Here is a 23,498-nt window from a genome sequence, read left to right on the forward strand (position 1 = left end):
CCCGTGGTTGGTGTCCCCTCTTTACCCTCCTTTCCCCTCCTCTCCTATTGTGTCTTGTATAAAAAAACAAAAAAAATAAAACAACAAAAATCCCAAAAAAATAAGGCTCTTTTCAGAGCTGCCTTTCACAGTTAATAAATAGAAGTGAAAATAAATGAAGCAGGGCCCTTTGTATTTTTTAGAAGTCTGTGGACAGTCCGCGGATATCTAAAATTTTGGGGTGCTGCCCTATCATAACCATTGCAATTTTCTCTGGGAGGAAGTGGTGGCTCTGAAAAGAGCCTTTTGGTGGTGTTTGTGTTTGAAAAATTATAAATACTCATCACCTACTACAAAATGAATTCTGTAATTTAAAAAAAGGTTGCAATGCATTTTTTATATTTCTCAGAAAAATCTGATTGCCGCATAAGTTAGATGGACTCCATCTCTGCGAAAAATATATGTACTACGAAACATAATATTTTCATTGTGAAAAGAGGACATGCCAAAATCTCTTAGAAAGGCACAAACAGCCTTATTGGCATTGAGCCTTGCTTTTTCCATCTGTGGACCAAATGAAGAAGGATGAAGCCACATTTGTCTCTGCGCAATCCGTGAAAAAATTATTTGAAAATTTGAAAACATGTCCAAGACCATCCCAAGTCCTTCTTTCATTGCAAATTGCAAAGAAATTCCAGACACATGTCCTAAACTGTTCCCTCCACAATGAATTATAATTATATATCTGGATGTTGCTCTGTCTCCAAAGTAGCACAGAGAGGTACCAAGTCCAACTACTTCATTCCACGTACTCCATGCCAGTGAACTTCCACATGTGGAAATCCAAGATCCACAGCTACTCCACAGCTTTCTGCATGCACCTTCAACCAATGTATCCACAGGTCTCCCAAAAACCAAACAATCTGTTTTCTGAAACACACAGCCATAGCTATCTGTTTTTCTCTCAGCAGAAAAGAGTATCTGAGAAACTCTCTCCTGGCGCAACACACCCACTAAACTTTCCTGACCAATCCCTTTCTATGCTCATTCTAATTTGCATGGCTTCCCAACCCAAAAATCCCCGGATGTAACACCCGATGTCCGCAAACTACCGCCATGTCCACGGACATATCATAACATGGACAGCCCTTCTACCCTTTTCTAGCATTTCTACTTGACTCTCTGTGCCATTCCCTCATTGGATGTAGCTAATAAGTCACATGACCATCTACCAATCACATAGAAGACCTCTACATCTAACTGCATCATCATAGATCAGCACTGCAAATGTACTGTGAATCTCTCTGAGTACAAGTGTCATTTCATTGGAAAACACCTTCTACAAGAAATACTGTACAAGTCTCCAAGATTTCTACTTGCAGCTCCATGCATATCCATATGCATGAACACAAACTACAGGTATGCATATTGTCTGTAAAGTACATGCACAATTCTTCTAGTTTCATATAAACAGATTAACTGACTTTTATCTTGTATAATCTGTAAAATAAACTTACTGTCTTTTTTTCCATCTCCTAAAATCAACTGTCACTTACAAACCTTTATACTATTTAATTTCTTTTTACACACACATATTCAAATCATGTTGAAGTAACATTTTTTAAATAAAATATATAGACTGCATATAGTCAAACAAAACTGCATGCACACACTATGTTCAAATCTCAAACAACAATACTTGTACAATAACGCAAACATTTATTTATTTATTTACTTATATTTATATAGCGCAAGCAGCCCATGACATTGAGGCACTATTACTTGCAAGAGCTTAGTTACAGGAATAGTGGTATTCAGTGGAACATTATGAATTTCACAAGGCATAGTAAAGATATTTTGTTTGCTACAGTTAGTCAATACAGTTTATTCATTAAGAACATATGATATGTATTCAACTGGTGCGACGTATCTTATGTGAATAAGATAGTTCTAATGGTTTTGAGGAAGGGGCTGAGGATGTCAATTAAAAAAATCAATGTCTAAATTAAAAACAGTGCTATATACAAACAAAATAATTAATTTGTTACTTTTACAATTGCAGTGAAGACCATTCTTCTGAAAAGAAGCCGCCAAATTTGAAGTACAAAGAACAACTAAAAAGTAACCTGCTCATTTTAGAAAAAAAGTACTTTAAATACCACCATAATATTTGTATTATTACTCAAACACACTGTAAGGTTAATTCATGCTATTTCTGTGCCTAAAAATAGAGATTGTGCACCATTCTGTCCAAAAATCCCAATTTCTTAAAGAGCGATTTACAGCCAGAATGGCCCACAAATTCCTCTTTTTCGACACACAAATTACCCAACTCAGCGCTAGAATTTTGATGTTATAGAACAAACAACTGTTTTAATTGTATAGCATTAGATTTACTATTTGTACTTCTCCACACCACAAGCTTACTTTTTTCTGTCATCCCCAGTTTGAACCCCAGTTTAGTAATACATTAATACAAGAATACCCATCCCTACTAGTTGTAGTTGCCCAATGCACAATCACACACCATTACATCTTTATCATCCTACTCAAACACTCATGCACACAGCACACATACTTTGCAGAACACCTCAACCCATACCTTCTTTATTTTTTTCAACAGACCCTAAAGAATGCCTACCAAAAATCAAGTCCGTAGAAAACAATGCAGAAGAAGAGCAAATGAAAATAAAAGTGTCCAACATAAGCATCCATCTTTAGCAGAATTTGTAAAAAAAAAGTTGAAACAAAACAGCTAATACAGTCATTTAGTGAAACAAAAGAAGTTTCAAGTACAGAAACGTTGCCTCCTCTATCAAAATATAAAACAAACCAGAAAACAATTAACAAACAATCAGCTATCACTACAGATAAAACTGCTTCTCTAAATCTTGATATAGTGCAAAATAAGCATACCAAGAAAAGTATTTTAGCCAAAATGTTCTGTCACAGAGTCCTTCAAAACCTTATAAAAACAGGAGAGAAACCAGGTTCAACCCTTAAAACCTATCGTAGGAAATTAATCTTAGAAGCGTTGATAGACAGTGCAATTCTTCTCAAAAGAAAGTTATTTATTTTAGTGTTAAACAAACTGAAACCACTAACAAAACTAATGACTAAATTACAAAAATGACTTCTCAATAAACGAAATGTCAACAGAAAGAACTTCTTAAATATCTGCAGAGGTGAATGGAGTCACACTACAAGCACAGAACCATACTTTAACGAAGAAGCATACAAACAAAAGCAAACAAATACAATTGCCATACATAGCAGTGGTCGAGGTTATGAAAAAGTTAATAGTACCATAATGGAAAAAGAAGTACTGCCTACAAAAATATGCCCTGAAAACTTAGAATTACCTCTCCATGCAACTGAATCAGAACGTCTAGTGTACAAATGGCCATGCACGTCAATGTGTAACATTCCCAAAAATGTTTTCAAGTCTTTACTTCCAATTCCTCTATCAATATGTGAAAGGCAAAGACAAAATTAAACTACTGCAAAATATGGATACCTGTCCAGTGTGCAAGTACACAGGACTACAAGGACATTCATTGGCCTGCATTACAGGACCTACTTGCAAAACCACCTTCCATGATATCAAAAGGATATCAACACATCATTCAACTATAAGATATCCAAGTCTATAAATTGTACTATGCTAAAAGTCCTGCTTTAGCACTAGCCAATTTAAATAACATTCTTCTACATGGTACAGCAAAAGACCTACTTGAAGAAATCGACTATATCCAGAAAAAAATATTTTGGAAGTGAAAGCCACTTACAGAATGAAATAGCTTTAAACCAAATTAGCAGCAATTCTGCGCATGGCAAACCTTTACTACACACATACAAAAAAGAAATACTAAAATTTAAAAGTACATCAGCTGAAGTACCAAACCATGTGTGTGTATGTTGCCGTATAACTTTTTATAAAAGTAACACAAAAACTGTAGACCTATCATACAAAATAGAAGACAATGAAGATTCTAAATGGTTTGAATTAGCTCTCTACCTTATAGCACAAAACAAATATGAAATAACTGACCCCTTAATACTTTGCAGTTACTGCACTACAAAACTTGACAACAACCAAACTCCTTCACGTGCTATCATAAATGATTTGGAATTATATCCACTCCCAAAACCCCTACAACAACTTAATTTATATGAGAGCATCATAATTCAAACAGTACACCCACGTCAAGCAATAATACACCTTCAACCAAAAACAGCAACATTACCTCCCTCTGAATTAGTGAAAGGTATTCGTGGAAAAGTAGTGTATTTACCATTAGATCTAAAAGAAAATGTGCACACTCTACGAGTGCAACGTCCAATGCAGCAATCTGTAATTATCTTAGTAAATGGAGTACCTACAAAAGACAAAAAAATATGGCAACAGCTGATAGATTTGCATAAAGTTAGACAAGCCTTGCAATATCTTAAAGAGAATAATGAATACTGCAAAGATATTAATATTGAAGAAAACTTGAAGGACACAACTGAAATAATTCAAGAGACACAAGAAGCTGGTCAATTTGAGCTCCTAGATCCTGCTACAATATCAAATACATTAGACCATTATACAATTCATCCATTGCACTCTAATGACAACATAGAAGATGCACTAGAAACGTACCAAATGCGTCAAACAAAAGGATAACCAATCAGCATATGGGAAAAAAGTATAGAAGCACATGCTTTTCCTCTACTCTTTCCTACTGGCAAAGGAGGAAGGTACGGTGATAGACCTATTCAAATATCAGCATCAGAATACCGCTCAATCCGGATGTATTCTGAAGATCCCAGATTTAGACAAAATGTGGAATACATATTCCACCTACTCTTTGAAAGTGAACTAGCAACTGTATGTTATGGAGTTGCACACACATTAAAATCAGGATCCCACTTTCAAAATATGTCAGCTACACAATTATTACAAAGGTGCAACAAAAAGATGAGTTTTTACAATCAAATATTACAAATCTATAAGCAAATATGTGTGGTACTAAAGAGTACTCCTTTCAACGTCATGGAGATGTACATTGTATGATCAGAAACCTTGGCCCACCCACTTGGTTTGTTACATTAGCAGGGTAATTCATAGAAATTTGCACAAAAGTGGCGCACGCGGCTGGCGCACAGTGTCCCCGTGCGATACACTGCGCCAGCCCCGTGCGGAAAAATCCTTTTCATCCCACAGCGTATTCATGGATTTTAGCCTCCGAAACCAGCCGTGGCGCAGAGTGGCGCAGCGACCCTGCAGCAGCGCCAGTTACGTCCCCAAGAACGCCCTTGCACAAGGAAAAGCCTTCAAAATCCCCAAATCATCGCAAAGGGCTGCGCTAACGCTGGACCAGTTGACAGGGCTGCCAAACAGCAAACGCCAAGCGGGGAAAGTGTATTTCAGTGGTTCGCGGGAAGTTTCACACGCGATTGTCCTGGGTACGTGTACATCAGGGGTGCGTGGGAAGTAACACACGCGATTCCATCAGGGCACGTGTATTCCAGGGGTGCGCGGGAAGTATCACACGCAAAAACAGCAGGGCACGTGCATTTCAGGGGTGCCCGGGAAGTATCACACGCGATTCCATCAGGGTACGTGTATTCCAGGGGTGCGCGGGAAGTATCACACGCAAAAGAAGAAGGGTACGTGTATTCCAGGGGTGCGCGGGAAGTATCACACACAAAAGCAGCAGGGTACGTGTATTTCAGGGGTGCGCGGGAAGTATCACACGCGATTCCATCAGGGTACGTGTATTCCAGGGGTGCGTGGGAAGTATCACACGCAAAAGCAGCAAGGTATGTGCATTTCAGGGGTGCACAGGAAGTATCACACGCGATTCCATCAGGGTACGTGTATTCCAGGGGTGCGCGGGGAGCACCAAATGTGAATTGCACAAGTGGGTCCTCCCAGGTGTTCCCTCTGCACCCTCCACGGCCCCTGCAGGTGGCCCACACCACAGGGGCCTACCCTGCACATGTCCCGCAGGCACCCCATCCACCATGGCCATGCCCCCCAGCCAACCCACATGTCACCTTGCACTACTGCCCACCAACGCATGTCCCCCTGCACCCCCAGCCCCCAGGGGGACCCTCCACCAGGCCCCCACTCATGTCCCCCATCACCCCCACCCCCCAGCATCCAGGGGCACCCTCCACCAGGCCCCCACTCATGTCCCCCATCACCCCCACCCCCCAGCATCCAGGGTCACCCTCCACCAGGCCCCCACTCATGTCTCCCAGCACCCCCACCCCCCATCAGTGCAGGGGCACCCTCCAAAAGGCCCCACTCATGTCCAATTCATGTCTCCCATCACCCCCATCCCCCCAGCAGTGCAGGGGCACCCTCCACCAGGCCCCCACTCATGTCCAACTCATGTCTCCCATCACCCCCACCCCCCAGCAGTGCACCTCCACCAGGCCCCCACTCATGTCTCCCTGCAGCCCCACCCCCCAGCATCCAGGCGCACGATCCACCAGGCCCCCACTCATGTGTCCCAGCACCCCCACCCCCCAGCAGTGCAGGGGCACCTTCCACCAGGCTCCCACTCATGTCCAACTCATGTCCCCCTGCACCCCCACCCCCAGCATCCAGGGGCACCCTCCACCAGGCCCCCACTCATGTCTCCCCCCACCCCCACCCCCAGCAACCAGGGGCACCCTCCACCTGGCTCCCACTCATGTCCCCCATCACCCCCACCCCCCAGCATCCAGGGGCAGCCTCCACCAGGCCCCCACTCATGTCCAACTCATGTCTCCCATCACCCCCACCCCCCAGCAGTGCAGGGGCAGCCTCCACCAGGCCCCCACTCATGTCTCCCACCACCCCCACCCCCCAGCATCCAGGGGCACCCTCCACCAGGCCCCCACTCATGTCTCCCATCACCCCCACCCCCCAGCAGTGCAGGGGCAAACTCCACCAGGCCCCCACTCATGTCCCCCTGCACCCCCACCCCCCAGCATCCAGGGGCACCCTTCACCAGGCCCCCACTCATGTCTCCCATCACCCCCACCCCCCCAGCATCTAGGGGCAGCCTCCACCAGGCCCCCACTCATGTCCAACTCATGTCTCCCATCACCCCCACCCCCCAGCAGTGCAGGGGCAGCTTCCATCAGGCCCCCACTCATGTCCCCCTGCACCCCCACCCCCCAGCATCCAGGCGCACCCTCCACCAGGCCCCCACTCATGTCTCCCAGCACCCCCACCAACCAGCATCCAGAGGCACCCTCCACCAGGCCCCCACTCATGTCCAACTGATGTATCCCATCACCTCCACCCCCCAGCAGTGCAGGGGCAGCCTCAACCAGGCCCCCACTCATGTCCCCCTGCACCCCCACCCCCCAGCATCCAGGGGCACCCTCCACCAGGCCCCCACTCATGTCTCCCACCACCCCCACCCCCCAGCATCCAGGGGCAGCCTCCACCAGGCCCCCACTCATGTCTCCCATCACCCCCACCTCCCAGCATCCAGGGGCCGCCTCTACCAGGCCCCCACTCATGTCCAAATCATGTCTCCCATCACCCCCACCCCCCAGCAGTGCAGGAGCAGCCTCCACCAGGCCCCCACTCATGTCTCCCACCACCCCAACCCCCAGCAGTGCAGGGGCACCCTCCACCAGGCCCCCACTCATGTCTCCCACCACACCCACCCCCCAGCATCCAGGGGCACCCTCCACCAGGCCCCCACTCATGTCTCCCATCACCCCCACCCCCCAGCAGTGCAGGGGTACCCTCCACCAGGCTCCCACTCATGTCCCCCTACACCCCCACCCCCTAGCATCCAGGGGCACCCTCCACCAGGCCCCCACTCATGTCCCCCTACACCCCCACCCCCCAGCATCCAGGGGCACCCTCCACCAGGCCCACACTCATGTCTCCCATCACCTACACGCCCAGCATCCAGGGGCAGCCTCCACCAGGCCCCCACTCATGTCCAACTCATGTCTCCCAGCACCCCCACCCCCCAGCATCCAGGGGCACCCTCCACCAGGCCCCCACTCATGTCCCCCATTACCCCCACCCCCCAGCATCCAGGGGCACCCTCCACCAGGCCCCCACTCATGTCTCCCAGCACCCTCACCCTCCAGCAGTGCAGGGGCACCCTCCACCAGGCCCCACTCATGTCCAACTCATGTCTCCCATCACCCCCACCCCCCAGCAGTGCAGGGGCAGCCTCCACCAGGCCCCCACTCATGTCTCCCATCACCCCCACTCCCCATCATCCATGGGCACCCTCCACCAGGCCCCCACTTATGTCCCCCATCACCCCCACACCCCAGCATCCAGGGGCACCCTCCATCAGGCCCCCACTCATGTCTCCCTGCACCCCCACCCCCCAGCATCCAGGGGCACCCTCCACCAGGCCCCCACTCATGTCTCCCAGCACTCCCACCCCCCAGCAGTGCAGGGAACCCTCCACCAGGCCCCCACTCATGTCCCCCAGCATCCAGGGGCACCCTCCACCAGGCCCCCACTCATGTCTCCCATCACCCCCACCCCCCAGCAGTGTAGGGGCACCCTCCACCAGGCCCCCACTCATGTCTCCCATCACCCCCACCCCCCAGCATCCAGGGGCACCCTCCACCAGGCCAACACTCATGTCCCCCTGCACCCCCACCCCCCCAGCATCCAGGTGCACCCTCCACCAGGCCCCCACTCATGTCTCCCATCACCCCCACCCCCCAGCAGTGCAGGGGCACCCTCCACCAGGCCCCCACAGATGTCTCACATCACCCCCACCCCCCAGCATTCAGGGTCACCCTCCACCAGGCCCCCACTCATGTCCCCCTGCACCCCCACCCCCCAGCATCCAGGGGCACCCTCCACCAGGCCCCCACTCATGTCTCCCAGCACCCACACCCCCCAGCAGTGCATGGGCACCCTTCACCAGGCCCCCACTCATGTCCAACGCATGTCTCCCATCACCCCCACCCCCCAGCAGTGCAGGGGCAGCCTCCACCAGGCCCCCACTCATGTCTCCCATCACCCCCACCCCCCCAGCAGTGCAGGGCACCCTCCACCAGGCCCCCACTCATGTCTCCCATCACCCCCACCCCCCAGCATCCAGGGGCAACCTCCACCAGGCCCCCACTCATGTCTCAAACCACGCCCACCCCCCAGCATCCAGGGGCACCCTCCACCAGGCCCCCACTCATGTCCAACTCATGTCTCCCATCACCCCCACCCCCCAGCAGTGCAGGGCACCCTCCACCAGGCCCCCACTCATGTCTCCCATCACCCCCACCCCCCAGCATCCAGGGGCACCCTCCACCAGGCCCCCACTCATGTCCCCCAGCCAACATGTCATCACAATCTAGATCCCTGGCCCTTATGGTCAGCCTCCAAATGGTAAACACACACCCGAGTATTGCATCCACCCACTTAGAAATGGCAATAACATGATAGAACCACAATTGCAAGTTTGGAAATGAACACATGTCCCTCACATACACCCAGTGGGTGTCAGTGAATGTCAAAACCCATATCATGACATGCATGAAACCAATGAGATGATACTACACATTGAAGTTTGAAGAAAAAATATGTATTAAAAGCAACATAAATTGAAGCAAAAATAAACAAACAATAATGGAAATAAAAAAAAAAAAAAAACAGCATGTCCGTGAAATAATGCAAAACCACAAATCATAATCCAAAGGAAAGGTGTCCAAAGTCACAGTCCACAAAAGTAAATCCAATGGAAAATTAAAATCGAAAACCATTGCTCCATGGGTAAATCATTAAAAAAAATGAAAATCCAAAAGTCAACTATATACAGATAAACAATCCAGGGTCCATTATCCCAACCGAAGAAATGAAACCTATCTAATATCACTACCTAAAAAAATATACAAAATATACAAAAATGCGGCCCATTGTCCAAAAGGTCCAAAAAAATGCTAAACCAAAGGAAACCTAACACTAACTACAGAACTATTTACAAGGGCAGCGGGCTAGTCCGACGGCTCACTTCGGGATGTTCCGGGCCAGGGCATCATCGAACTCCTGCTCAATGTCCCGGAGGCAGTCCTCCTCCATGTTAGGGAGAATTCTCTGTTTAGGCTGAATTTCCTAACCTAGTGAGTCCCCCAGCAGCTTTGCTGTTTTTCTGGAGTTTGTTTTTTCCATCCTGCCAAGAGTGAGACTCTTTTCCTCCCACTCTTGGACATGAATGTGTGTAATTCCTTTGAATGTCAATGGGCCTCATTACGACCCTGGCGGAAATCGGAAAACGATGGCGGAAATGCAATACCGCCATCGAATAGCGCTCGGTGCGACTATGACCCGTCACCGCAAAGTACGAAGCCATTAGCGACACCGTAGTGAACGCCAACGCTGACTGCACCAAGTACGCGCGCGCGCGCCATGCCAAACCGTAAATACCACCATGGCGCAAGGGTACGCGAATTCCGACCCTAGCGGACATGTACCTAACGCCATCAAGCATGGCAGAAAGTACCATTCCGCCATGGTGAGAAGTACGGCATCGCGAATCAACCGTAAACGGCCCCACTGAGTGCCTGTACACCGCTCCCTGCCCACAAAGTACAACTCCCCGTAGGTGCAATGAAGTCACAATGCAACCAGTGAAATGTACAAGTCACCCATGCATGCCAACGAACAAAAGAATCACAAGAGGGGCCAATGGGAGCTGCAGGGCACAGGTGGCACGAATACAGAAGCCATTCCAATGGACATGACCACAGTCCCCCCCCCCGAAACGCACGCAAACACAGGCACCTGTGACCAGCAATATTCCGAAAATCACAACATTCCACCAGTCCACCTGGCTGACCGGCATCTGTTACACAAAACCCAATCCCCCGCCCCTGAGCATGACAACATTCAAACAGTCATATTGGCAGCCCCCATCCCTGACCTCACTGGGCTCCGTAGGCAAACGCGCCCAGCACAGTACCACGCAACTAAACTCCGAAGCTGGAACCCAATGCAGATCTCCTCACAATACATCGCTCCACAAATAGGAATATGCCACATCACTCGCAAAGAAGAACGCTACACGGCCCATATCAGAATAGAAATTTAATGCACAACAAAATCACCAAGCCCATACAGCCATTAGTCCATGAACTCCAAAACACATATCACCATTGTGGGCTGCATCCGCAAGGAATGACCAGCTACTACTTGTGTGACGCCCTGATCCATCATGGTACACAGAGCCACATTCACGTACGAAAAGGCAACATGGAAGCGCACAGAACCGCAGGGCCGTCCCAATGGGGAGGCACTAGTCCAGCTGAAAGGCCGAAATGTTGCTCCGAGCCACTAGTACTGCGTAAGGGCATGTGGCCCATTGGCGATTGTCCCATAAGATCGTAATGCTGCTCCACTGATTAACACGAAGCAGCAGGTGTCGGGAGTAAAAGCCATCTGCAGGAGTGGCATACAGATGGCAGTGGCAAAAGGGGAGGAGATACCTGTCAACCAAAAGAAAAGAAAAAGAACAGAATGGCCATCAGAACTACATTCGAACAACTCACTTCAATGATCACACTAAATCCACAGCCATATGCATGCTAGCCCACTCCAAAGGATCATCACCACCCCAAAACCACTTGCGACTCATAACCATCTATATCGAGGTGTAAACACCATCACAAACGAGTGTACCTGTGCATGCGTCTGTCAAAACAGATTCCATCAGATGGGAATGTTAACGTGCATGGACACAAGTGTCTGAAGGCGCGTCGAGACAGGGAGGGCTCAACAAGGCCAGATAGACGATGGTCCCACTATGGCAGCCCTGCATCACATAGCGCACGGGAGGCGGATAGATTCCAACAAGCCCTGTACATGGCAAACCCTGTATCAAATCACCTGCCCATGCATCCATTCATCATTCCCTCATCCCGGTATGAAAACGCCTGAATATTTACTCACATAACATTAGAAATTTCCATTGAGTCTGTGCGTTATGCAGCCTGCAAAATCCACAGTGCCCCAGCCCGTAATTCCAGTGTTGTGTAGTAACATGTATTTGGGAACGTCCGGCCTCATCGCCCACGTCGCTATTGCGCATCCCAAACTATTCATATCAATCATTGCATCCTCGCCATGGCCCCTGTCTCAAGGACATTGAACAATAGAACGTTATATTTGCAGTCAGACCTGTGGGCATCTCCTCGCCGCTAGCTGAAAACCGAAAGCGCCGCCCTTCGAATTCCTCATTTGCAACATCACGTCGAAAAGGCATCTGTGGCCGTTTGAAATCACAAATTAATCCATCTAGTGCGGCTGTGTGTGAAAATGGCAACTGCCTTCACCCACTAATGGGACGCCCCGCCCGTCGTTGCAACTCGGTACAGTGATGCATGAGGGCCCACCGTTACTCGAGTACTACGTTCCACTGACCCATCACAAGTCTGTTCGCGACTGCAAAGATTGTATGTGAAACAATGGGACCATAGCCGAATGTACATATCAACAAATGTTACACGGCCATCGGGTACAAATACATGATTGCAATAGCAAGATGCCATTCCTCGAATTGCAGCGTTGTGTGCGGGACGTGCTCGCCCAAAGGGGAGAGCAGCTTGCACAGGTGGAATGAATCACCACAGGTGGAGGCCATACAGCCTGAAAACACATGAATTGCACACCCGGTCTCCTCCCACAACCACACCCACTCCGAAATGCTACCGGCAGGACTCGCGATGTTGGCCCTGGGGGACCTGATAGCACTGCAAGTACTCCAACTCCAAGAAGAAGACGAACACCAACTACAACCGGCCGCACGGAGGAGACGCAGGAGGAGGAGGAGGCCAAGGCAGGGCCAGCAAGGGCCGCCAGCACAGCCACTACCACCACGCAGGCAGCCCGCAATCCCACGCCTCCGAGCACATCCGTTCAACCTCACTGATGAGCAGATCCACACCCTCTACCGTTTGGACCGGGACACCATAGCCGCCATTGTGGACATGGCACAGGCTGACCTTGTCAGCATGATAGATAGCCCAACCGCCATCCCACCCCTACTGAAGGTGGTGTCTGTACTCCACTTCCTGGCCACAGGCACCTACCAGCACACAGTCGGACAGTTGCATGGCATTTCTCAGCCACTGTTCTCACGGACACTATTGCAAGTGCTCGATGCCCTCCTGCAGCACGCAGACGACTACATCTCTCTACCACGCTCGGAGCAGGAAATTACCAACACAAAAGTGGGATTCCATGCACTTGGCGGCATACCGTGTTGCATTGGTGCCATCGACTGCACCCATGTGGAATTGGTCGTCCCACATGCCATGGAGGCCCAGTACCGCAACCGAAAACAATTCCATTCCCTGAATGTACAAATGGTGTGTGACTCCAACAGGATCATTACACATTGTTGTGCCAGATTCCCTGGATCAACCCATGATTCTATGGTCTTGAGGAACTCCACTATACCACGCTACATGGAGCGACACGCAGGGAACAGATCCTGGCTACTCGGTGAGTCTCATTTCATGCATGATGATGTGGGCTATGTGATGCGGCAATGACCTGGCAGGAAGGGGGGGGGGTGTGCGTACGTAGCAATGGCATTCCACATCATACGTTTATCGTCCACATACAGGTGATGCTGGGTATCCACTGAAGAGATGGCTCCTCACACCAGTCCGGAACCCACGGGACCAGCATGAGGAGGACTACAACCATGCCCACTCACGTACCTGTGTAGTCATTGAACAAGCATTCGGCCTACTGAAGACTCGTTTCCGCTGCCTCAGCAGGTCTGGCGGGGCACTCCTGTACCGCCATGAGAAGGTTGCAAAGATGGTCATGGCATGTGTCATGCTCCACAACATGTGTGTACGTAGAAATGTGCCCATGCCCCCTGACGCAGAACTGCAAGCACCTGATGATGGTCATGATGAGGGTGGGGATGTGGCAGCACCTCAAGGAGTCTGCGAGGCACCGGAGGGCCGTGACATTCGTCAGCATCTCATTGATGCATGCTTCTAGCACTCACGCCTGGTGGCTGATACATGGACACGGGACTCGTGGCACTGTGTGTGTCTGGTACATGCACAATATGGACTGTACGCCTATGATGGCCTAGTACACAAAGATCATTGTCCACACATCTCATTGGTTGATCGTGCACTGTTTATGGCATATGTGATATCATGTTGAACACCCTATCGACCCGCCACCCAAGTGAGCCCAACACACCCCCTCCACCCTCCTACCTCCCCCCCGAACACCAGTGTCCAAAGATGCTCATTGTCAGTGGGCTGTCGCTATTGCAAGCCCCCTCTGCGGGTATCAGGGGCACCCCTGCCTGTGGAGCGCAGGTTCCTCCCAGATCTACGTTGGGGGCTGCCCTGGACGGAACTTGCAACGGATGATGTCTCTGCCTGCTCACGTCCATGCATGTCCCTAAGGGTTTGTGAGAGCTCAGTGAGCACACGGCGCACTGCGGCAAGTTCGGCACATACGTCTTTGGACGTCGCATGCAGTTCCCCCCTCAGGCTCTCGGTGCTTCTCTCCATTTGTGCCCTTAGTGTCTCTGTACTTCTCTCCATTTCTGCCCTGAGTGTCTCAGTTGATGTTTCTATGTCTGCCTTAGTGCGCCCACATTCATCGGCATGGTCCTTGAGGAGCGTGGCCAGTTGCTGCTGTTGCACGATTAACTGGTCGAGGGACTGTTGCCTCTGCTGGGCCATGGCCATTTGCGGGGGTGTCACAGAGGGGCTGTTGACCTCATGTTGCCTTGCCACAGGGCTTGTGGGGGATGGCCAGTCGTCGTCTTGTGGGTGCCCCTGCGTGGTATCCTCATGTTGTACGGGATGGGACAGACAGGGGGATTGGGACAGGTCATGGATGGATCTGACTTCGACATCCCCGTCTTCTGTGTCGGAGCATGCTGCCATCAATGGGGTGTCACCTATGGTGCTGCTGCCACCAGAGGCAGTGCCTTCTGTGGCATCCATTGGGGGGACCTGTGGTGGTGGTGTTGTGGGCATGCTGGCTGCTGGGGTGCCTGTTGATGTTCCCTCCTGTGTGCTGCCACCTGATGTGTGCTGCTGCCGTGTCTTGATGCGTGCAGCTGAGGTGGAGGGTCTTTGGCCGTTGGTCTTGGCCCTCTTTGCAGGTGTGCTGGTAGGGGTGTCCTGATGCTCGTCGTTTGGATCGGACCCTGTGGTGGAGTAAAGGAGGGCGAGGGTTATTAATGGGTCTGTGGGTATTGGAATGGCATTGTATCACATGCATTGGGGTGGTACCTGAGGGTGATTTGGGTCGGGGCCTTGGAGGTGCTTTCATTTGTGTGTGGAGTGAGGGTGCAGTTGTTTGGCAGCCTGCAGTTAGGGTGTGCCTGCTGCACGTGTAGTGGGTGTTTTAGGGGTTTTTAATTATTTATGTATTTATTGTGAGTTATAAAGTGCGCTATCAGGGCGATGTGTGTGGACGTTCTCCTGGACATGTGTTTCTGTTGCACTATGTGGACACATGGTACTTCGCATGATTGGACATTGTGGATTTAGCATTGTTTTATCTGGCCCACCTACCTGAATCTTCGGATGTCTGCACTCCTTTCTCCATCCCTCCGACTCCCTCTATGCTCTCCATTCCGATGGTGGAGGCACAGATTTCTTCCCAGGGGGTCAACTTGATGGGTGATTCAGGACCTCCCCCGGTGGCTGTGGCAATGTTGCGGTTGGCAGAGAGTATGCTGCGGACGCGTATCCGCAGGTCGTCCCATCGCTTTCTGCATTGCTGTGGGTTGCGGGGTGCGGTCCCCACCGCACTTACCCGCTGTGCCACCAGAGTCCATATGGCCTTCTTGTTCGCAAGTGCCGTCCTGGTCATTTGCGTGGAGAAGACGACGGCAGCATTCTCCTGGAGGGTCTCTGTTAGCACGGTGAGTTCCTCACGGGAGAAGTGGACCTGCCGCTTGCGGTCGCACGCTTTCTTCGCTACTTTTCCCATTTTTCTTGGTTTCGCTAGGGTGGATGACGGGTTGGGGTGTGTCTCGGGGTAGTGTTTTTAGTGGTTGTGTGGTTTTTGTGGTTTTATAGGTGTACGGCGGGATGTTTCCCGTTCCGGGCCCATGTTTTTGCTTCCGTTTCCGTATATTTACGGTCACCGTACTTTCCGGTAGGCGCACACTGCGGTGTCCGCTGTGATGGGTGGCGGTATTGCACCTAGGGCGCCGTACGGCGGCGGTGTGGGCCGTTTTGGGGTCATTTCCGCCATCGCGGACTTTGCACTTCCGCCATGCCGTGGTGCTCGTGCCCGATGGGTCGGAATGGGCCGCACTTTGCTCCTTCGTGCAATGGCGGAAACGCTATTTACGCTGTGGCGGTCCGGTCAGTCACTTTCCGCCAGGGTCGTAATGAGGGCCAATGTGTTCTATGAGCTATGGGGTCTTTTACTCCATAGGGTCTCATATGTTTTTCTATGTGTGTTACACCGCACCCTACGTGCCGTAACACTGGGGCGTCCTAGCGGACCTCCACCATAGACTCCATACCCAGGGACTGACTACTGTCTCCCCGGGCATGTAAAGTCACCATTGGCTTTACTAGACCTAAATTTACTAACAGAACTAGTACAAACCATCCTATTGTGGACGTACTAGTAGGGGTAATTCGATTACTCCTGGGTCTGTTATTCGAGGGGGCACTGTCCCGTCCCCCCTCGTCGAGTTTTGGCGGGTGGCAGTGGAAACTACTTGTTATGTTCGACCCTGAATATAACCCTATGGGATTCTTCCCATTGTTGGAGATTAATACCTTTTTTCTTGTTAGTCTCTAACATACCACCGGTTTACTTATCTTAAATAAGTTTATCGGATGGTATTTTCTGCCAGAACTCGTTTTTTTAAATGGCGTCTGTGTTGGTCTCTGTGACTCCTAAACCAAAGGTTGAGCCCTTTGTTCCACTTTTGGCGGGCTTCTGTACAGAGACTCTCCAAAGTGGTGCCATTCTGTCTGGGTTACCACAGGGGTGTGGGAGGGGGTTTAGGCACCCTGGACTGAGTTGCCTTGCCAACTCCGGTCGCACTCTGGTGTGATTGGCCCAAGTGGTGCGCCTCCCCGCTCACCACTTAGCGTGTTTTGATTGACAGCTAGGCTGAATGAATGGAGGTTTTCTGCATAAAAGCAGGGCTTTTGGGACTGGATCTTCAGAAGTCGCCACAGGACCTAAGAATCCGACGAGGGTAAAGCTGAGCCGACCTGCAACGATGACACCTCCGGTGGAGCCCTGCTGAACCGACTCACCACTTCCCGACGACAGAGGAGATCTCCCTGCCGGAGAGTCTCTTCCCCTGACTGGTGGGAACAACCAGTCCCCTTTGCTTTTTCTTCGCCTCCGGACGCGGTGGTCGAATTGCCCGTGCAGAGCACCCTGGCAACCGGATAGCCACTACCCCTGTACCGCGACCAAAAGGTGGTGCCTTGTGACGGAGCACTCCGCGGCTGGTCTCTTCCCTGGTGGTGCACCGGACTTCACTTTTCTTCGATGACGAGATCATCTCTACTCTTGGCAAAGACCCGACGTGCATCCACCACCAGGAACAACTGCCCCCGCCGGAGCTGTCTCTCCACAACAAGGTACCGTGTCCGCCTGGCTTCCCTTTCGATCGGTTCGAGTGAGGTGTCTTAATCCTCGCCTTTCCGTTGGGTCGTCTCCAAGCTTTTTCTCACGTATTGTTCTGAACTGGTTCAATCTTCCAATAACAATTTGCTACATAGACTCGAACACATTTCCACAAAGAGACTATTTGGGACATACCGCCTTGCCTCTCTCCGAGTGGGCCTGGCCTTTGAACTTTATGATCTATTGTGGTTCTTGCCTTCTTGCCTTGCATTTTATCCGTGAAGTATTGAACTGTGTTGATTTCATAACCTGCCTATTTTTCTCTCCCATCCTAACTAATATTAGAGTGCCATCTAGGTTGAGGTATACACCTCTGTCTGAAAATAAGTGATACCGGTAGAACCTAGACTTGTCGAAATCTTGTTAGGGGGATTGATCGTTTTCTTCTGCGTAGAGTAATTGTAATTGAAGTGTTTGCCGTGATAGTGCCATAGTGTTTTCTATAGATGTTCCGTTATAAATAAATACCTTAATATCTTTACACTGAAGCCTTGTTGTGTGTTTGCTTGTCTTACTGTGAAGAATTGTCCTATATAGTATACTCCACATACTGCTCAACTCTTCTTGAGAGAAGTCTGACTGCTCAGCCACAGCTACCAAGTGAATCTGTGTGGTACAGACTGCTACCAAGTGGGTTCACCGCCAACCACCTGTAGTCCTAAATCTTTTGCAGTGGTCCCAGAGGGAACTGCACAGGTTTCCGCCTAACAGACGTGGCTATCCGGGTCCGGGTTGAGCCTGTCCTGACTGGTGTGTCGTTGCATCAACGGGCCATGCGAGGTGACCTGCAGTCTTTTCATGAGGAGACCGCACGTCATTTCGAATGGCTCGTTGACAGCGTCGGCCTACTGGGACAGGTCACCCAGGCCGGATTCCTCCGTTTGATGGGGCTTGCTCAGACCCCCTTCTCAACTGAACCCCCTATGTGTCAGTCGTCCTCCGTGCCATCTTCCCACCCATTAGACACCTGGGTGCCTTGTGGAGCTGCCTCTGACGGTGCGGCCAGGCTGGTGGAGGAGGCATCCCTGCCACAGTCGGGAGCCGGACATCCAGCAGGGGTGGCCACATCAACAACTGCACCCCAGCCAGCGGAGGATGTGCAGGCAGCAGGAGGCAGCGCACGGGCAGAGGCACAGCAGCAGCAGCAACTTGGTGGGAGCCATGATGGCTCGGGGCCTTTGACATCGGAGGGGCAGGCATCGGCTGGAGGGCAGGAGGACCCAGGACGGGAAGTGTCTTCCGTGTGGCAGCGGTTGGGCCACGCCATAGATGCGGAGCGGCAGCGGGCAGAAGAGGCACGGCTCACGAAGGTCAGGGCGGAGAACTTCATGCGGAGAGCCCTGAGGCGGGCCGAGTGCCTCGAGGCAATCCGCAGGGAGTTTGGGGTGAACATGTGCATGGCCCTGCAGATCCTCGGGGCCATGGAGGAGGACCGCCTCTGGGACATTGAGCAGGAGTTCGATGATGCCCTGGCCCGGAACATCCCGAAGTGAGCCCTCGGACTAGCCCGCTGCCCTTGTAAATAGTTCTATAGTTAGTGCTAGGTTTCCTTTGGTTTAGCATTTTTTTTTGGACCTTTTGGACAATAGCCACATTTTTGTATATATTTTGTTTTTTTTAGGTAGTGTTATTGGATAGGTTTCATGTCTACGGTTGGGATCATGGACCCTGGATTGTTTATCTGTATATAGTTGACTTTTGGATTTTCATTTTTTTTATGATTTACCCATGGAGCAATGGTTTTCGATTTTAATTTTCCATTGGATTTACTTTTGTGGACTGTGACTTTGGACACCTTTCCTTTGGATTATGATTTGTGGTTTTGCATTATTTCACGGACCTGCTGGTTTTTTTTTTTATAAAATTTCCATTATTGTTTGTTTATTTTTGCTTCAATTTATGTTGCTTTGAATACATATTTTTTCTTCAAACTTCAATGTGTAGTATCATCTCATTGGTTTCATGCATATCATGATATGGGTTTTGACATTCACTGACACCCATTGGGTGTATGTGAGGGACATGTGTACATTTCCAAACTTGCAATTGGGGTTCTATCATGTTATTGCCATTACTAAGTGGGTGGATGCAATACTCGGGTGGGTTTTTGGCATTTGGAGGCTGACCATAAGGGCCAGGGATCTAGATTGTGATGACATGTTGGCTGGGGGACATGAGTGGGGGCCTGGTGGAGGGTGCCCCTGCACTGCTGGGGGGTGGGGTTGCAGGGAGACATGAGTGGGGGCCTGGTGGAGGGTGCCCCTGGATCCTGGGGGGTGGGGGTGCTGGGAGACATGAGTGGGGGCCTGGTGGAGGGTGCCCCTGGATGCTGGAGGGTGGGGGTGCAGGGGGACATGAGTGGGGACCTGGTGGAGGCTGCCCCCGCACTGCTGGGGGGTGGGGGTGATGGGAGACATGAGTGGGGGCCTGGTGGAGGGTGCCCCTGCACTGCTGGGGGATGGGGGTGCTGGGAGTCATGAGTCGGGGCCTGATGGAGGGTGCCCCTGGATGCTGGGGGGTGGGGGTGATGGGGGACATGAGTGGGGGCCTGGTGGAGGGTGCCCCTGGATGCTGGAGGGTGGGGGTGCAGGGGGACATGAGTGGGGACCTGGTGGAGGCTGCCCCCGCACTGCTGGGGGGTGGGGGTGATGGGAGACATGAGTGGGGGCCTGGTGGAGGGTGCCCCTGCACTGCTGGGGGATGGGGGTGCTGGGAGTCATGAGTGGGGGCCTGATGGAGGGTGCCCCTGGATGCTGGGGGGTGGGTGTGATGGGGGACATGAGTGGGGGCCTGGTGGAGGGTGCCCCCGCACTGCTGGGGGTGGGGGTGCTGGGAGACATGAGTGGGGGCCTGGTGGAGGGTGCCCTGCACTGCTGGGGGGTGGGGGTGATGGGAGACATGAGTTGGACATGAGTGTGGGCCTGGTGGAGGGTGCCCCTGGATGCTCGGGGGTGGGGGTGATGGGAGACATGAGTTGGACATGATTGGGTGCCTGGTGGAGGGTGCCCCTGGATGCTGGGGGGTGGGGGTGATGGGGGACATGAGTTGGACATGAGTGGGGGTCTGGTGGAGGGTGCCCCTGCACTGCTGGGGGGTGGGGGGGTGGGAGACATGAGTGGGGGCCTGGTGGAGGGTGCCCTGAACTGCTGGGGGGTGGGGGTGGTGAGAGACATGAGTGGGGGCCTGGTGGAGGGTGTCCTGCACTGCTGGGGGGTGGGGATGCTGGGAGACATGAGTGGGGGCCTGGTGGAGGGTGCCCATGGATGCTGGAGGGTGGGGATGCAGGGGGACATGAGTGGGGACCTGGTGGAGGCTGCCCCCGCACTGCTGGGGGGTGGGGGTGATGGGAGACATGAGTGGGGGCCTGGTGGAGGGTGCCCCTGCACTGCTGGGGGATGGGGGTGCTGGGAGTCATGAGTCGGGGCCTGATGGAGGGTGCCCCTGGATGCTGGGGGGTGGGGGTGATGGGAGACATGAGTGGGGGCCTGGTGGAGGGTGCCCCTGGATGCTGGTGGGTGGGGGTGCAGGGGGACATGAGTGGGGACCTGGTGGAGGCTGCCCCCGCACTGCTGGGGGGTGGGGGTGATGGGAGACATGAGTGGGGGCCTGGTGGAGGGTGCCCCTGCACTGCTGGGGGATGGGGGTGCTGGGAGTCATGAGTGGGGGCCTGATGGAGGGTGCCCCTGGATGCTGGGGGGTGGGTGTGATGGGGGACATGAGTTGGGGCCTGGTGGAGGGTGCCCCCGCACTGCTGGGGGTGGGGGTGCTGGGAGACATGAGTGGGGGCCTGGTGGAGGGTGCCCTGCACTGCTGGGGGGTGGGGGTGATGGGAGACATGAGTTGGACATGAGTGGGGGCCTGGTGGAGGGTGTCCTGCACTGCTGGGGGGTGGGGATGCTGGGAGACATGAGTGGGGGCCTGGTGGAGGGTGCACCTGCACTGCTGGGGGTTGGGGGTGGTGGGAGACATGAGTGGGGGCCTGGTGGAGGCTGCCCCTGCACTGCTGGGGGGTGGGGGTGATGGGAGACATGAGTGGGGGCCTGGTGGAGGGTGCCCCTGTATGCTGGGGGGTGGGGGTGGTGGGAGACATGAGTGGGGCCTGGTGGAGGGTGCCCCTGCACTGCAGGGGGGTGGGGGTGATGGGAGACATGAGTTGGACATGAGTGGGGGCCTGGTGGAGGGTGCCCCTGGATGCTGGGGGGTGAGGGTGGTGGGAGACATGAGTGGGGGCCTGGTGGAGGGTGCCCCTGCACTGCTGGGAGGTGGGGGTGATGGGAGACATGAGTTGGACATGAGTGGGGGCCTGGTGGAGGGTGCCCCTGGATGCTGGGGGGGTGGGGGTGATGGGAGACATGAGTGGGGGCCTGGTGGAGGGTGCCCTGCACTGCTGGGGGTGGGGGTGCTGGGAGACATGAGTGGGGGCCTGAAGGAGGGTGCCCCTGGATGCTGGGGGGTGGGGGTGATGGGGGACATGAGTGGGGGCCTGGTGGAGGGTGCCCCTGCACTGCTGGGGGGTGGGGGTGCTGGGAGACATGAGTGGGGGCCTGGTGGAGGGTGCCCCTGGATGCTGGGGGGTGGGGGTGATGGGGGACATGAGTTGGACATGAGTGGGGGCCTGGTGGAGGGTGCCCCTGCACTGCTGGGGGGAGGGGGTGCTGGGAGACATGAGTGGGGGCCTGGTGGAGGGTGCCCCTGGATGCTGGGGGGTGGGGGTGATGGGAGACATGAGTGGGGGCCTGGTGGAGGGTGCCCTGCACTGCTGGGGGGTGGGGGGTGATGGGAGACATGAGTTGGACATGAGTGGGGGCCTGGTGGAGGGTGCCCCTGCACTGCTGGGGGGTGGGGGTGCTGGGAGACAATAGTGGGGGCCTGGTGGAGGGTGCCCCTGGATGCTGGGGTTGGGTGTGCAGGGGGACATGAGTGGGGGCCTGGTGGAGGCTGCCCCTGCACTGCTGGGGGGTGTGGGTGATGGGAGACATGAGTGGGGGCCTGATGGAGGGTGCCCCTGCACTGCTGGGGGGTGGGGGTGCTGGCAGTCATGAGTGGGGTCCTGATGGAGGGTGCCCCTGGATGCTGGGGGGTGAGGTGATGGGGGACATGAGTGGGGGCCTGGTGGAGGGTGCCCCTGCACTGCTGGGGGGTGGGGGTGCTGGGAGACATGAGTGGGGGCCTGGTGGAGGGTGCCCCTGGATGCTGGGGGTTGGGGGTTCAGGGGGACATAAGTGGGGGCCTGGTGGAGGCTGCCCCTGCACTGCTGGGGGGTGGGGGTGATGGGAGACATGAGTGGGGGCCTGGTGGAGGGTGCCGCTGCACTGCTGGGGGGTGGGGGTGCTGGGAGACATGAGTGGGGGCCTGATGGAGGGTGCCCCTGGATGCTGGGGGGTGGGGGTGAAGGGGGACATGTGGGGGCCTGGTGGAGGGTGCCCCTGGATGCTGGGGGGTGGGGGTGATGGGGGACATGAGTGGGGGCCTGGTGGAGGGTGCCCCTGCACTGCTGGGGGGTGGGGGTGATGGGAGACATGAGTGGGGGCCTGGTGGAGGGTGCACCACAGTGCTGGGGGTGTGGGTGGTGGGAGACATGAGTGGGGGCCTGGTGGAGGGTGCCCCTGGATGCTGGGGGGTGGGGGTGCTATGAGACATGAGTGGGGGCCTGGTGGATGCTGCCCCTGCACTGCTGGGGGATGGGGGTGATGGGAGACATGAGTTGGACATGAGTGGGGGCCTGGTGGAGGGTGCCCTGGACTGCTGGGGAGTGGGGGTGCTGGGAGACATGAGTCGGGGCCTGATGGAGGGTGCCCCTGGATGCTGGGGGTGGGGGCGATGGGGACATGAGTGGGGGCCTGGTGGAGGGTGCCCCTGCACTGCTGGGGAGTGGGGTGCTGGGAGACATGAGTGG

The sequence above is a fragment of the Ambystoma mexicanum genome, chromosome 5p (genome assembly GCF_040938575.1).
Source record: "Ambystoma mexicanum isolate Mex_15411 chromosome 5p, UKY_AmexF1_1, whole genome shotgun sequence".
Lineage (NCBI taxonomy): Eukaryota > Metazoa > Chordata > Amphibia > Caudata > Ambystomatidae > Ambystoma > Ambystoma mexicanum.